Raw genomic sequence first — 17,089 nt, 5'->3', positions numbered from 1 at the left:
CTATATATATTTTTGAATTGTTTATTTTTTTCCCTTTTCATTGATATACAACAATATTATATTGTTTTATGATAAAATTCACTTTAAGGGTGAACTACCCTGTTTCCAATAGTCAAATAATAAAAATAATATTAGTTTTAGAAAGATATTTCTTTTTAAAACATTAATTCAAAAAATCTTTTCTTAATTTTCCTAAATGACTTGGAAAATTAATTTTATTCATGTGTTAGTAAAAAAACTACCCCTTTGTATTGAATTTAAAAATGAGCTATATATATTTTTGAATTGTTCATTTTTTTCCCTTTTCATTGATATATAACAATATTATATTGTTTTATGATAAAATTCCCTGTAAGGGTGACCTACCCTGTTTCCAATAGTCAAATAATAAAAATAATATTAGTTTTAGAAAGATATTTCTTTTTAAAACATTAATTCAAAAAATCTTTTCTTAATTTTCATAAATGACTTGGAAAATTAATATTAAAATCAATAAATACTTTAGCTAAAAATTTTATTAAGTACGCTCATGGCATTTATATTTCATTCACTATCGAGAATCGGTTTTCGCTCAACTATGCTGGGTTTTTACGTTAGCGGGGCGAATGTATCTTCTCCGCATAATGCAAAAAATTTACAGCTGTGGTGAGTAAAAGCCGATCGGTATATGGTAGTGTCGCGGGGCCGTACCATCCTTCTGGGGTGTACCGGCTCCCGTCGCTCCGTCAACGTTCGACGTCGACCTAGTGTTGTGTGTTGAGTCTGACTTCTTTTTGTTAGTCATTTTTTATGAAAATTGATTAAACAGAACAATAGATTTGTGGTATAAATTATGAAACACAGGCGGCAAGTGTGATAATATAGGATTATATACCCAAAACAAAAGGTGTCCTTACATAGACGTGCCCTGTAATTAGCGCTCGAGGAACTGGCTGGTTTTAAGCGACAGACGTTAGCTGGTCGCCCAAAAGGCAGTTCAGAACCAAAGCCTATTACAGCGTCTCGGGAGAAGGGTCACTTTATCAAAAAAATAAAGGTTTTAAAAACAAATAGCAATAATTTAAAAATTATAAGTGTATAAACTTAAAAGCAGAGAAGTTCCTAAAAATTGCGTGAAATTGTGCCAATGGGGCAGAATAGAGTCTGTTATAGTAAAATCAAGATTCAGTAAAAATATTAGGCCCTTTGGACCAACAGGTAAAAAGTTATTAAAGATAATGTATATATATATATATAAGTACAAATATATCTATCACTTGGATAGGACAAGTATCAATCTAAATATAGTATATATATATATAAAATCAACGTATATATTAATCAATATCTACTTAGGCGTTGTAAAAAAAAAAGTTAAATGGATTATTATACCTAAGGAGAGAGAGATGATTAATACTGTAGTTTAACAAGTAGCCAGCGTGTTTCTGTGTCGACAGAACACGCTGACAAACAAAGTGCCTGAAAGTAAGTTACTAAAGGTTTAATAGAAGGTAAATGCAAAAATGGTGTTTCTGTAGGGACAGAAACACGCACAAAAGGCTGAAATAAAAATTATGAGTAATAGCTAGAATAGAGTAAAAGTCAATACATGAATTAATAAACAATGCTGTAAAGAAACACAAATGAATTAATAAATATAACGATATGCTGTAAATGAACACAAGTAAATTAGTAAATACAACAATATGCTGAAAACAGAAGTAGATTAACAAATGGCGTTGGGAAACCAACGATTAGCGACTACTTGGTAGAGCTCATTACCCTTTTCAATCTTCTTACATTCATAGATAACCTGAAAGAGAATCTCAGACAAAGGTAGCTCAAATTAAACACAACTTTCGAGGTGAAAGAAAAATGCACCAGGAAGGTCAGTCAGCATCGAGGGTCGCTTAGCGTCTGATGCCAGTGCGCTGTTTGCACGCGTTTAAATAGGTTTCGGGCTTGCGCACTGGCCAATTGGGGAGTTCGTTATTCTGTGGCAGAATAACGAACGCCGCCATTGGTGACACCCCCTCTGCTCTGGAGACCTTCCTGTGTGCAAAAAAAAATTTATTGAAAATAAAACAAGGTTTTACAATTCAAAAAATTAAAGCTAAAGAAAAAAATGTCTTCGAAAGTGTCTTTGTGGGAAAAGAAAAAAATGTCTTTTTGGGGTCAAAACACTGCTTCATCGTCCTCGTTAATGGCTTGGTCGCCGTTGATTTCTAGGGCTGTTGCAGGTCTGATGTCGTCAACATGAATCAGCCGGTCGATGTCTTGGTCCCTGTGGACTTCATAGGTATGATCGCCGGCTGCTCTGATGATGGAATGGGGCCCGGTGAACGTCTCTCCGAAGTTGCCTTTGCCGTGGTTTCGGACCATCACCTGTTCACCTGGGATGAAATGAGGCGGATGCTTAGCCTCTGGGTTCTCTGGGAAAAGATTGCGTGCGTAGATCGTCTTGTTGGCTATCGCTTGCTGGATCCTCTGGTCTCTGGCTTCCTGTCTTCGGATTTGGAAGTCGGATTCTTCGGATCGTCTTGGGCGGTATCCGAGGAGAAGTTCGGCTGGGGTCTGGCCTGTGGCAGCGTTAGCTCGAGTCCTCAACGTGAAGACTATGTCGCTAACATATGTGTCCCAGCGTGGGTCCTCGGGTGATGTCACTCGGGCTCTTAGTCCTTTCTTCAACTCCTGGACTCGTCTTTCGACTGGGTTCGCTCTTTGATGATAGATGGGGGCCTTCTCGCCTTGGATGTTGTGACGGCGTAAGAATCTTTCCCACGCATCGGTACGGAACTGTGCACCATTGTCTGTGATAAGTGTAGAAGGATGGCCCCATCGGTTGCAGACTTCATCTTTTAGGAAATTGATGCAGTCTCTGCTTTTGGCTACTGTCGTGCATCGATATTCTACCCAGTTACTAAGACAGTCGGTGGCTAGAAGAATGAACCTATTCTTTGTACCCCTGGCTGCGGGATACGGTCCGAGGACATCAAACGAGACTCGTTACCATGGGTTGGTAGGAGGTCTCGTTATTATGGGGGCTTTGGGTTGTGGTTTGGCTGACTTCGTTCGTGCACATTTCATGCATGACTGGACATGTTTTTGGACGTCTTTCGTGAGTTCTGGCCAGTAGTACAGCTCGCGGATGGCTCTTGCTGTCTCTTCCTGTCCCGGGTGGTTAGCTTCCGGGCTGTTATGGTAAACTTGCAGAACCTCTGCCCGGAAGCAACCGGGGACTATCAGTCTGCGAGCACCATCGTCTATGAAATAGCCAGCGCCGTCGATCACCTGGAACTCTTGTATGAAGCTCGTCTCCAAATCGTCGCGTGGGCCTCTCTCTCTAATTCTGTTCCATCGTTTGACGAACCTCTGCATCCCGACGTGAGTTTGGTGCTCACGTCTTATTCTCGTCTGCAGGGGCATATCTCTCAGGTCGTCTAAGATGGGGTGGTTGGCGGTTTCCTCGGTATCGTCTAGCATGCACAGCAGAGGAAAGCAGTCGTCTTCTTCATACTGTTGTTGTGGCCACGCAAGACGCTCAACTTCTTCATCTGGGTCGTGTAGTTGGTCTTCGTCGGCTGAGGGATTGCGGGACAAATGGTCCGGCAACTCGTTTTCTTTGCCTGGGATATGGACTACCTCGAAGTTGTACTCCTGCAGGAGTAAAGCCCATCGGGACAGCTTGGCCTTATCCGACTTGTAGCGGTCTAGCCACAGTAGGGCTCGACTGTCCGTGTAGAGGGTGAATTTTCTGTCCTGCAGGAAGTGCTTGAGCCTCTTCAAAGCCCAGACCACGGCTAGACATTCCTTCTCATTGATATGGTATTTGCGTTCTGCTTTCTTGAATTTTGTTGAGCAGTACGCAATGATCCTTCTGTTGCTTTGGTCTCCTTGAAATAAGACGGCCCCCATGCCAATCTCGGACGCGTCTGTCTGCAGGCTGAATGGCTGGTTCTCATCTGGACGTTCCAATTCTAGTTTGCCGGAGATGGCGGCTTTGATATTGTTGAAAGCCACCTCTGCTTCGTTGTTCCATTTGAATTTGTGTTTTCCAGCGGTCAGATCTGTTAGTGGGGTCACCATCTCGGAGAAGTTCGGGATAAAATCTCTCAGCCAGCTTGCCGTGCCGATGAAGGATCTCAGCTGTCTGAGAGTTCTCGGTGTCGTGAACCCTTGGATCTTGTCTCGGTGTCTGTCAAGTGGTTGAGTGTTTGAAGATGTAATTCGATGGCCCAGGTAGTCTAGCTCGCTGGCTGCGAACTTACATTTCTTCAGCGAAACCCAGAGGCCGTGGGTTCTCAGTCTTTCCAATACTAGGTGGAGATGTTTCTGGTGTTCCTCCCATGTGATTGAATAGACGATAATGTCGTCCATATAGACTTTTAGGAATTCGTCTATATAGCCGGCGAATACAGTTGTGACGAGCTTCTGGAATGCAGCTGGCCCGTTCTTCAGGCCGAATGGCATGACGGTGAATTCATACTGTGAGCCATCGGGCAGGCTGAAGGCGGTGATCGGCTTTGACTTCTCGGACAGCGGAATTTGCCAAAACCCGCTTTTCAGGTCCAATGTTGAGAATATTGTCGCTGCACCAAGTTCTTTGATTGAGTCGTGGATGGCTGGCATGTTGGATGCTTCATCCACTGTGATATTGTTGATTTTTCTATAGTCGACACAGAACCTCGGGCTGCCATCCTTCTTGGTCACAATTACAACCGGACTGTTGTAAGGACTTTTGGACGGCCTGATAACCCCAGCAGCGAGCATGTCTTGGACTTCGGAAGCCATGATTCGCTTTTTCTCCTGGGAGTATTTGTATGGTCGTGTGTTGACGGGTCTGTCGTTGGTCAGCTCAATTTGCATCGTTGTGGCTTTTGTAGTTGGCTGGCGGACTTTATCGTCGAATACGTCTGCGTATTCTTCGACGATCTCTCTGACTGACTCGAAGGCATACGTGGGGGCTTGTTCTCTTTGCAGCAAATCTTGACCTCTTGACTTGGGAGTTCTGAGTGGCATCTCCCAGAACAATGTTTGACGGCTGTCTGTCCCGACGTGAAGGCATTTTCTTGGGATGTCTAGTAAAACTTCCTCTGCCTTCAGCCATGGCATACCCAACACCATGTCGTGGTTGAGATTTTCTACGACGTAGCATCGTACTTTGCTGCTGAAGTTCTCGCTGAAACGTACATTTACGTCAACTGTCCCCATGCATTTGGAACTGTGGCCTTCGCAAGCCAGCTGGACCCTCGTGGCTTTGCCTCTCACCATTCCCTTTTCGACAAGGCTCATACTGACAAAATTGTTTGATGCGCCAGTATCAATCATTGCCTTGATCCGTCTTGAATGCATCTCGGCTGAGATTCTTGGGAGGTTGGTGAAATCAATCTGCGTGTCCATTGGATTCAGCTGGGGCACCACACTATCTGGGTTTTCTAATGTCCGGCGCCCCCGTCGTCGTTTCCCTGGTCCCTTTGGTTGGAACGAGGTGTGGAGCGGTTGTTTGACTGGTTTCTGGACCCTCGGTTACGCCAGTCATCAAGCGTTTCAGACTGTCTAGGTGTGTTTGTCGGGGTTTGATCGTCTTGCCGTTGTTTCTTGCGAGGCATGTTTTGTATTCTGTTGTCCATCTCAAGTTCATCGGCCGATCGTCTAAGTGCTTCTTCAGTCCGTGGTGGGCTCACCCTCATATGCTGCCTGAGTTGAGGCAGTAGCTGGTCAATAATGACGCGACAGCGTCTGTCCTCCGTGACTTCTGGAGCCACTCAGTTAAAAAGGGCCATCTTTGTTGATATGAATTCGGCTGCTGGGACATTCGACTTCTGAAGTGTGCCATAGAGTTTGGCTAGTAGCTTTGCCATCTTCGATGAGTGGCTGAAGTGTTGGATTAGCCTCTCGAAGAAAACTTGATGATGCAATTTTGGGCTTGCATGGTGGTCAGCCCAGGTGGCTGCATCGCCGATCAGACCCTGCTCTAGTATGAACGCCGTCCAGTAACGTTCATCGAGGCCCATTTCTAAGAGGTGGTCGGTCGCTAATTGTTGAAATTCCTCGGGGCTCTCGTGTTCTTCGCCTGAGAATTTCTGCAGAGCTGGCCTCCACTTGGGAGGCTGTGTTATCGGCAGTTGAATTGCCGGTGATGCGGCTGCTTTCATTGCTACATCTTGGAAGGCTTTTGTCATAGCCTCCATCATCTCGGCCATCGTGGGTTCTTTGGGTGCAGCCGTTGATGTGGTGGGTGCAGCCGTTGATGTGGTGGGTGCACCCTGTGAATCTTCCGTCTTGGCTGCTGCGTCGGGCAGCTGGGTCGTTACCTTTTCTTGGGTTGGAGTCCCCTGTAGTTGGGCGCCATGTCGCGGGGCCGTACCATCCTTCTGGGGTGTACCGGCTCCCGTCGCTCCGTCAACGTTCGACGTCGACCTAGTGTTGTGTGTTGAGTCTGACTTCTTTTTGTTAGTAATTTTTTATGAAAATTGATTAAACAGAACAATAGATTTGTGGTATAAATTATGAAACAAAGGCGGCAAGTGTGATAATATAGGATTATATACCCAAAACAAAAGGTGCCCTTACATAGACGTGCCCTGTAATTAGCGCTCGAGTAACTGGCTGGTTTTAAGCGACAGACGTTAGCTGGTCGCCCAAAAGGCAGTTCAGAACCAAAGCCTCTATTACAGCGTCTCGGGAGAAGGGTCACTTTATCAAAAAAATAAAGGTTTTAAAAACAAATAGCAATAATTTAAAAATTATAAGTGTATAAACTTAAAAGCAGAGAAGTTCCTAAAAATTGCGTGAAATTGTGCCAATGGGGCAGAATAGAGTCTGTTATAGTAAAATCAAGATTCAGTAAAAATATTAGGCCCTTTGGACCAACAGGTAAAAAGTTATTAAAGATAATGTATATATATATATATATATATATATATATATATGAGATGTAGATCTATATATATATATATATATATATATGTATATATATATATATATATATATATATATATATATATATATATATATATATATATATATATATATATATATATATATATATATATATATATATATTTATGCACAGATATCAAAGTGAGGTCCTGACATTACGCGCACTTAGTGAGGACCGGTAGAAAACGTAGACATAATCGTTTCAACTCTTCATAGTGACCTTGACAAGTAAATAGCAATTAAAAAATGACGAGTATACACAAAAAAAATTACGTATATGTGCCCCGTATTGTTCAAGTATATTGCCACCCAAGTGAGGCCATTATACGCAGCTATTAAAGTGAGACTGTATATACTTTTTCGTTATGCGCACAAAGTGAGGACAACTTTACGTGTATATTTCCTTACAGCTCATCAAGTGAGGACCATACAGTGTTGTCGATAAATATGAGATTAATCGTTTCTACTGCTTTTTTCTGTATAACACAGTAAGAATTATTATTGTTTCGATGTTTCAGTCACTTGTAGTTATAAGAAGGATGTGGACTCTTTGTTCTTGCTCGTACTGTTTGTTAATTTTATAACATTTTAGTACCTCAGCATTAAATCACGGTAGCCTTATCAGAGACTAGCGTTAATAAAGAAATAGTTTTATATTTTTTAATAATTTACGTTAAAGATGGATAGGAAAGCAAGAATTTTGAAAATAGCGTTAGTTGAGAACAATAATAATCAAAATGGAGGAACAGTGATAGTTCAGTTATGTGAAATTTATATTGAACTTAACATATAAATATAAAAGCCCGACTTTTGATCTAAGGGGAACACAGTTTTTACGGTACATACATATCTGTCATTTGTCAACCCCCTCCCTTCCATTTCCCCCACCCCTTATTTTTAAATAGGGAAGAGGGGCGTGTGCTAGCTCATTTGAAAGGATATTCAATTCTCTATCCGGTATTACTAACATTGACATAATTATCTATACAGAGTGTATTTTAGTATAGGTACTGTTGCCCCTGTCGATTTTCATTTTGAAACGACAATTTTCCAACCTTAATTTTAGTATACAAGATGATTTACTTAATTTAATTAAACTTAATGTACCTTTTTTACTGACTTAATTTTACAGTTATTCCACTAGATGGCAAATACAGTGAATATGTGCATATGTTTTATTTCGAATAATCATTTTAAAATAGTTTTAGTTTTCTATTTTCTCTGAAAATTGTTGCAAGCTTCTTGTTCTTATACTTAAAATCATGTCACTACAAATTTATACGAGACTACATATTAAGAGTATAGAAAGTATTATAATATATGACATACATGCTTTTTTCCATTTATTGAAGATATTTCACCTTATCCTAAAACAATGCAATGTGACCAAGTGTCCTCAACTAAAAAAATATATCCCACTATTTTCATATTAAATGTATAGTTTGTACTATAAACCGTATTGAAATAGATTGCAACATGTGTGTGTGGTTGGGATATTGACTGCGAAACCTAAGGCTTCATTCGCCTAATCATATTTACCTTTGATTCTTATAACAATAAATAAAATTGATTAACATTTTATATCAATATTATTAGTGTTTTTAAACAATATCAGTATGATATATCAGTATGATAAAGTCAAGATAAACAATACTATAACAGAAAGCTTTGAGGTCAAACCAGGACTGCGACAGGGTGATCCATTATCGTCTATAATGTTTAGCATATTACTAGAAAAGGTTATACAGGAAGCAAACATTAATAGAACAGGTCTGATCTACCACAAAAAACATCAGTGCTTGGCATTCGCAGACGATTTGGTAATCTTGGCTAGGAGCAAAATAGAACTTATAGAAACACTCATGAAACTCGAGGAGAGGGCAGCAATCAAAGGATTGTATATAAATGAAGCAAAAACAAAGTATATGGAATGAACAAATAAGCAATTCGTTCGGGGGCAATACATAACAATGACAATAGCGAAAGGAACACAGTAAGTATAAATTCGAAGAAGTTGGGAGATTTGAGTACTTAGGAACTGTCTTCACAAGAGATCCTAACTGTGAAGAAAAAATACAAAAGAGAATTATGTGGGGCAACCGCGCTATATTTGCTTTTAATGGGTTGTTAAGAAGTAAACATATATCACGAAGAGCAAAACTAAGAACTTACAAGACCGTAATAAGGCCGATAGTAACGTATGCTTCTGAAACATGGGTCACAACAAAAAAACATCAAGAGTTGTTATTAGTTTTGGAGAGGAAAATACTGCGCAAAATCTTCGGTGGGAAAAACTTAAATGGACAATGGGTAAGAAGAACAAATAAGGAACTAACTGAGCTCTATCAAGATCCTAACATACTAGCAGTAATTAAGGCGCAAAGACTTAGATGGTTGGGCCATGTGCAGAGGATGATTCCATCTAGAATTCCCAGAATGGTACTATCTAGTGCATTGGCAGGGAAAAGACGAAGAGGAAGACCGAGGTCACGATGGAGTAATGGAGTTAGAGAAGATATGAGAAGAATTAACTTAAGGAACTGGGAAACAAAAGCGACTGACAAAAGGGAGTGGAAAAGAATAGTACATCAAGCCATGGGCCTACTAGGCTCGTAGTGCTTACATATTATAATATCAGTTTTCTAATATTATCCAGTTCCATATCCAGTTCCGAATCCAGTGGTTATATTTCTTCCGTATTGTTTAGTTTCACTTCCAGTGATTGTATTTTTTTTCTTGTTTTTTTTTGAAATATTTATTTATTATTTTATTACTATATTTTTTTATTGTGCTCATAATAGATTGCAACATTGTCTACAGACATGAATGCAGTAACAATAAATAAAAAAATCGGAGATCCACACCCCGGATTTGAAATCGAAACCTCTGCTTTACGAATCCGAGATCCGAGGTCTACCCACTAGGTCACTAGGCTATCGCTCTTAGACAATATTTTTTCCTGAAACGGGGAACTTTTAAAGCCGGGTCTAGACTATGTAACAAAACATGCTAATAACAAAGTTGTACAACAAATTTGTTGTACAACTTTGTTATGTAACTTGTTATAATATAGCATGAGTATCCAGACTATATAACAAAAAACAAAACAACAACATGCGCATAAATTTTGCAGCATTTTAGATGGATAGCTGGTAGGTTAGGTAGTATATAAAATTGCGTCATATAAGTATGGAGGATCTCTTCATAGCAACAGCAGCTTGTGTAATATTGTGGAGGCGACACCGGCGTGTTAAATTAATATTTTGGATGTGTCCTTCATTAGCAGCTCGAGCAAAATATAGGTAGTGGTACAGCTCTTTTAGCTGATCTGGAAAGAGATAACATAGACCCATCGACAGGAGACATTAAATGTGATGGCAGTTTTAAAAACTTCTTAAGAATAGAAAGTTCTGATTTTGAATTTCTTATAAATGAAATCGGCCATAAAATAGGCAGGAAAGACATTTCGAGATGCAATTCCAGTAAGAGAAAGATTAACAGTTATATTATTAGCAAAGTATATTTTTTAAACTTTTTACTCATTGTTTCAGAGAGGAAGTATAACATTTCTGTAAAATTTAATTCCTCAGTATTATCGTCTTCACCGTCTTCACCTGTTCATGATTGAGTGTCACTGTCTGTTTGAATTGGTGTAGCTGGAGAAGTAGCGGATGTAGGTGTAGTGGACGGAATAGAAAGGCTCAGATATATTGTATGATTGAGTGTTTGTTTGAGTAGCTGATGAAGCAGTCTGCATCTGTGTAGCGAATGAAGTGAATGTTACAGGTTTTATGTCTGAACACTCTGCTCTGTAGAGAATAGTATTTATGTCAAATTTAGAGTTGATTTGCACCGATTTGCTGTTAAGGTTCCGCGTACTGCTTTTCTTTTGTTGGCTTGAGTTATAGGCGTACGTGCATTAGTTTTAACTACAGTTTCTGTATCTATTTTCACTTCTATTTCAGTCTATTCATCGTGTTTTTTATTTGTTTTTTAAATCAATAAATGTAGCTCATCCCATAGCAATCCCATAATACTCGTTACTTACGAAATAGCTCAATTAAATGAGTAGTCAGTTCTTTCGACAATTTCATCGCGTAAATAACCCTACGTGAACAGAGCAAAGAAAAATCTAGCACAATCACTCCAGAATGAACAAGGCGATATGACTCCAACGGTTGCTGCTCGCGTAGGTACTATGCCAGAGAAATGTTTCAATAACATGTTTTTAGGTGTAGATCAGTCGCGGTGCGGTTTTATAACTTTCTGTGATGTTTACCGACATCTGTTGGATAACATAAAACATGCTATATAACCAGAAAAATGTTATACAACACTGTGTTTTAAAACTTGTTTATTTAAAATTTTGTAACAAGTTACAAAACTTTGTTATTTAACATGTTTTGTTACATAGTCTGGACCCGGCTTAACGGTAACTTCTTATAGGTATTACACTACAATTTCTGAATATTTTTTCTGAAATTTATCGAATGGTACCAAACACGACCCCCACGGAAGTGGGGGGGGGGGGGTTACTTTAAAATCTTAAATAGGAACTCCTTTTTTTTATTTCAGATTTGGATTCTTTGCGTAAAAATAAGCAACTTTTATTCGAAACGTTTTTTCTAATTACGGATAGGTGGCGCTATAATCGGAGAAAACGGGTGTTGGAAATGGGAAATTAAATTAAAATATGGAAAGTCCCCACTAAAATGGAAAATTTTACTTAACTTTTTTGGTTTTAGAACCTAATAATCACAACCCAATAGGTCCCCAAAGCGCTCGAGTGACTGCACATTTAGCATACTTTGCTCCCCTACTATATGTATTATAAATAATATGCGAAGTAATTATTAACCCAAACAACCATAATTCAACTTTTATTTACTAATAAAGAACTGGACGAAAGTGTCACATCAGCTTTTATGAAACACGTGAATATTTACATAAAAAGGTAAGTGATCTGCTTGAAATCGATATTCCCAAAATCATCTAAAAATTGTTTATACTTGAGTACTTTTGAAAGTACTTGACTCTTGTATGAAATGTGAATACCGAAATACGATTAGGAATCTCCATTATGTAATTTTTAAATAATACATAATTCTTAGGAAATGAAAGGTACTATACAAACGTGTTAAAAAATACTACCTACTGAAATTTTTTGATGGCAATAAATGATGAATTGGTTTATCGAATTTATTTTTAAGGTGATACAGTAGCGATCAACAGGTAGCCAAAACGCGTTCCAAGATTGAGGCTGTAATTTTGAATATTTTTTCGAGATATTTGGCACACGTATTTGTAATATAATAAAGAATGGCGGTACAGAGCCCAATTTGAAAAATATATTATTATGTGGAAATTACTCTGTAAATAAATACAATATTAAAAAAACGAGTCTGTACCGCCATTAAGAAGAACAAAAAAATACACTTTCTTCAAATAAACTTTTTTATCAGATGCCTAGATTTTGACCCGTGTTGAGCTGCCCCCCCCCACTTTGGGCTCTGTACCGCCATTCTTTATTATATTACGAATACGTGTGCCACATATCTCGAAAAAATATTCAAAATTACAGCCGCAATCTTGGAACGCGTTTTCGCTACCTGTTGATCGCTACTGTTTCCTCTTAAGTAAAATATGTCATTTGGATATTTTTTTAAACTCGATATATCCTAGGGACATGTCGGTAGATCGGTAGGATCATCACTTTTGGGAGTTTTGGGAATATCCCAATTGACAACGCAATATACACCGACGCCGTCTACAACAAGCGACGAATCAGAGATGCGAGATTGGGGTACTTTCGCCCATTTTTAGGGTAATTTGAAAGCACATGGGAAAATTTTTATAGGTTGAATTGGTTGGGAAATTTTTCGGGAGGAAAATTGAGCAAACTGAATTGCAATATAAATGTATGTAACATATAACATTATATTAACATTATAACCTATCGAGTATTTGCTTCTGATTAAAAAAACCGAAAAATGGTTTTTGGAACAACCGCTTTTTTTGACCAGTTATAACCGCCAGGTTAAACCGTAAGTAAAAAACCGGTATAACCGAAAACCGGTTTTTTGTTCAACAACCGCCATCCCTACCTTGGTTGTTACAAATACAGTTCGCTGGAATAAGTTTTACCCCCCTTATTAACTTATTTATTTTTAGCACATAAGAAAAACGCTCGGATAGGTCGATTTTTAAAATAATCATAGTATATTATAGCGTCATGTTTCGAACTTTACGCGATCCCTCTTCTTCACTACTACTACATTGTTTGATTTGCTTGTTTAGATAAAATGCTAAGAAGAAATGCGTTCAATGTGTGTCCCCGTTTAGGATTTTGTCCTCTTCAGGGTTTGTCGTGAATGTTTTGTGTGGCAGTAAAAGCAAACAGTCCGAAAAACACACTGGGGCAAGTGTCGTGTCCTGGTGTTTTTCCTTGGTTATGCCGGACGGTGGTGTCCAGAAGGCTAAAAGTCAACAGAGAAGAAAGTTTTGATGGATTGTTGTTGGTTCCATAGACATTTACGTGTACTGTCCGTGCTTTGCTCTCGACCAGTCTCCCTAGAAACCATTGTACAACGACAGGCGAGCCTGCGTCCCTCGTGGGCGGTCAGGAGGTGGCTTTTGAGCGCAGCGTGGACAGTGAGCGTTCGAGTGGAGAGTTCTTCTTCAGGTGACAGGCACAACTTTGATTTTTTTAAATAGGAAAGTAAGTACATCATGTGACACCTCATTTAAAGGCTTTTTTCTACAACCGTGTTAAAAATGCAATTTTTAGAACTCCATACGTGCGTTAAAAATGCTACTTTAAGGCAGGGCCGGTTTTAGGGTTCTGAGCGCCCCTGGCAAAATAAAATTTGGCGCCCCTTCATATAAGAATATACAAATTTACTGCAAATATAAAAAAATAGGAAAAAATCAAAATTTTACCATAAAGAACTATGTAAAAATATATTTATTTAAAAAATAGTAGGATAGTTATTACTTATAACTTATCCAACATAGGGCATAGCATAGCGAGCACATTTTAAGTTCAAGCGACGAAGAAGCGAGGTAAAAGGTAAATGCACATTATCAACAACCAGTAAAAAATGTGTATAAATAACTATTTAGATGGAAAATAAGCCACAATTAAATTGAAAAAATAATTTTATTATCGTTTCGACGCCCAAATCGGGTGTCGTTGTCAAAATACAAAATACTACTAAATTAAACAAAAATGTTGTTGCTTAGTAAAAAATTCGTCTAATAATTTATTTAATCTGACTCATTTATATCATTTAATGTGTATAAATCTTCTACAAGACCAAAAACATGTTGATTGTGCGCAAGATATAGCTGCATCCCCAATAACTAAATTGAGGGAGTGGCATAAAATAGCATGCGGATATTCTTTGCAAACGCGAGCTTGTACATCTTTATTTTTTCTCTTCCTTTTAGAGCCGTTGTGATATCCTTGGCCTTACAATCATCTATGCAAATTCAAATAAAATCATTCATTATTTTTTTTTATTATCTCATGAGCTTTTTATTATCTCTATGACTCGATACCTATAGAACCAAGCTATGGTTTTAGGTATCGAGTTACTAGGACAAACAATATGCTGCATACTAAAATTAAACCCGGTACTGTAGGATAAGAACATCAGTATAAAAACAAAAAGAAGAATATAATATAACACCATGACAAAAAGTATTCTGAATAATGGGTGTGAAAATTGAATAAAAAATACGAAAACCAAATGCAAAATAAGAGCAACAGAGATCGAATACCTAAGGCCGCGTTCAGAGTGGACGAGCAAAGAGCAAAGAGCAACGAGCAAAGAGCAAAGGGCAAAAAGTGCACGTTCAGAGTAGACGAGCAAAGAGCAAAGAGCAAAGAAGTGCTAATAGCGGGTAGTTACGCTAGACGAGAGTTTAGTTCTTTTCCACTCGGCAGTATGGATACTTTACTCTCACAGTAGTCCATGTAGTGAGACCGCTCCCGTCTGAAAAAATTTCCGATTCGGTCTCTTTGTGGATTCCTATTTAAAAATATTTTAAAATTTCCTTTAAACAAATCTGAAGGGTGCCGGGCGGAATTTTTGGACAGAAATTGTTTAAACAATTTTTTTTTAACAAATACAAAACATCACGTTTTTTGCTCTAGAACATATATTTTTAAGTTTTGTGGGTCATTCTAAACAACAAAGGTATCTTGTAAATGTTCTCAAAAATTGATAGTTTTCGAGTTATAGGCAATTTAAAATCTGAAAAATGCGAAAATACGCATTTTCGAGGCCTAAAAACTCATATTTAAATTAGTATTTTTGAGGTTGCCAGATACTTAAATTGAAGTTTAAACATTGAGCTTCAAGACTCTGAAGAGTGATCGCGTCTAACCTTAATTTATACCGATGCTTTTTAATTGTTAAATATGCGTGTTTATCCGATTTTTTTGCGCGCTCTATTTCAAAAATCTCCTATTTTCCTCCGAAAATTATTTTTTCTAGATTTTTTGGGATTTTCTAAATAAAATAAGTTTCTTGACATTTTACTCAAAAGTTAACAGTTTTAAAGTTATAAGCGATTTAAAATCCAAAAATGAGTTTTTTATTAACTTATAACTTTAAAACTATTAACTTTTGAGAAAAATGTCAAGAAACTTATTTTATTTGGAATGTCCCAAAAAATCTAGAAAAAATAATTTTCGGAGGAAATAGGAGATTTTTGAAATAGAGCGCGCCGCACCGGCAAAAATATCGGATAAACACGCATATTTAACAATTAAAAAACAACTGTATAAATTAAGGTTAGACGCGATCACTCTTCAGAATCGAAGCTGAATGTTTAATCATCAATTTAAGTATCTGGCAACCTCAAAAATACTAATTGAAATATGAATTTTTAAGCCTCGAAAATGCGTATTTTCGCATTTTTCAGATTTTAAATCGCCTATAACTCGAACACTCTTAATTTTTGGAAAAATTACAAGATATAGTCGGTTCGCTAAACTCCGACGCAACTGGCTAGATATTTTAGTCGATAATTTTTTTGTTTTTTGCCAATTTTGCAAAAATTGGCAAAATCACTAACTATTTAGTGATTATTAACTGTTTAGTAATTATTTTTTGCCAATTTTACTAAAATTGGCAAAATTAACCGACTAAATTATCTAGAAAGTTGCGTCTGAGTTTAGCGAACAGACTATACCTTTTTTGTTTAGAATAACCCAAAAACCTAAAAATATATGTTCCGGAGCAAAAAACGTGATCTTTTGTATTTGCTTAAAAATAGTTATTTATGAAACAGTTCGTGAAGTATGCTTTTTGCGAACGCACGCGATATTTAGAGCACGAGCGACAGCGGCGCGAGTGCTATACATCGCGTAAGTTCGCAAAAAGTACTTCACGCACAGTTCCATACAATATTTTATCTACTCTACCATAAACAAATAAAAAAACTGTAACTCTTCGTCACTGGAATTCATTTCTATTATACAATTTTTAGAACTTTGATATTTAAAAATTCTAACTTCTTTCAAACCACAAAACTGTAAAAACTTTTGTCGTAATTTATTGCTCATTATGTCATCACCATGACAACGCCAAAGTTAAGGATATTTGATTATATGAAAGTGTGTTACAGTGCGAAAAAGTAAGTCCCATTTAAAATACATTGTTACTTCACGCTCACTTTAAACACTTCACGCACTGCTATCTAGAATGACAGTTTTCACAAACTAAAAACTTACACATAATATAACACAGTAGATAAAATTGTTTAAACAATTTCTGCCCAAAAATTCCGCCCGGTGCTCTTCAGATTTGTTTAAAGGGGACATTTTTGAATAGGAATTGACAAAGAAACCGAATCAACATTTTTTTCAGACGGGAGCGGTCTCACAACATGGACCAAAGAGTGCGAGCGGAGAAATCAAACTTGTTTGGTTTCGCCGCTTTGCTCTTTGCTAGCACTCTGTGTACCTCCATTTCCCAGTATGAGTTTGATTTCTCCGCTTTGCTCTTTGCTCTTTGCTCGTCCACTCTGAACACGGCCTGAGTAGAAGCTGTAGAAGGGATAGAATAAATAACATAGAGATTAAGAAAATAATGGTAATGAATTCAAGGGATAATAGACAACATAGAACAAAAGAGATTAACCTGGTATGGACATGGCA

The sequence above is a fragment of the Diabrotica virgifera genome, chromosome 4 (assembly GCF_917563875.1).
Source record: "Diabrotica virgifera virgifera chromosome 4, PGI_DIABVI_V3a".
Taxonomy (NCBI): domain Eukaryota; kingdom Metazoa; phylum Arthropoda; class Insecta; order Coleoptera; family Chrysomelidae; genus Diabrotica; species Diabrotica virgifera.
This window is presented reverse-complemented; position numbering follows the sequence as displayed.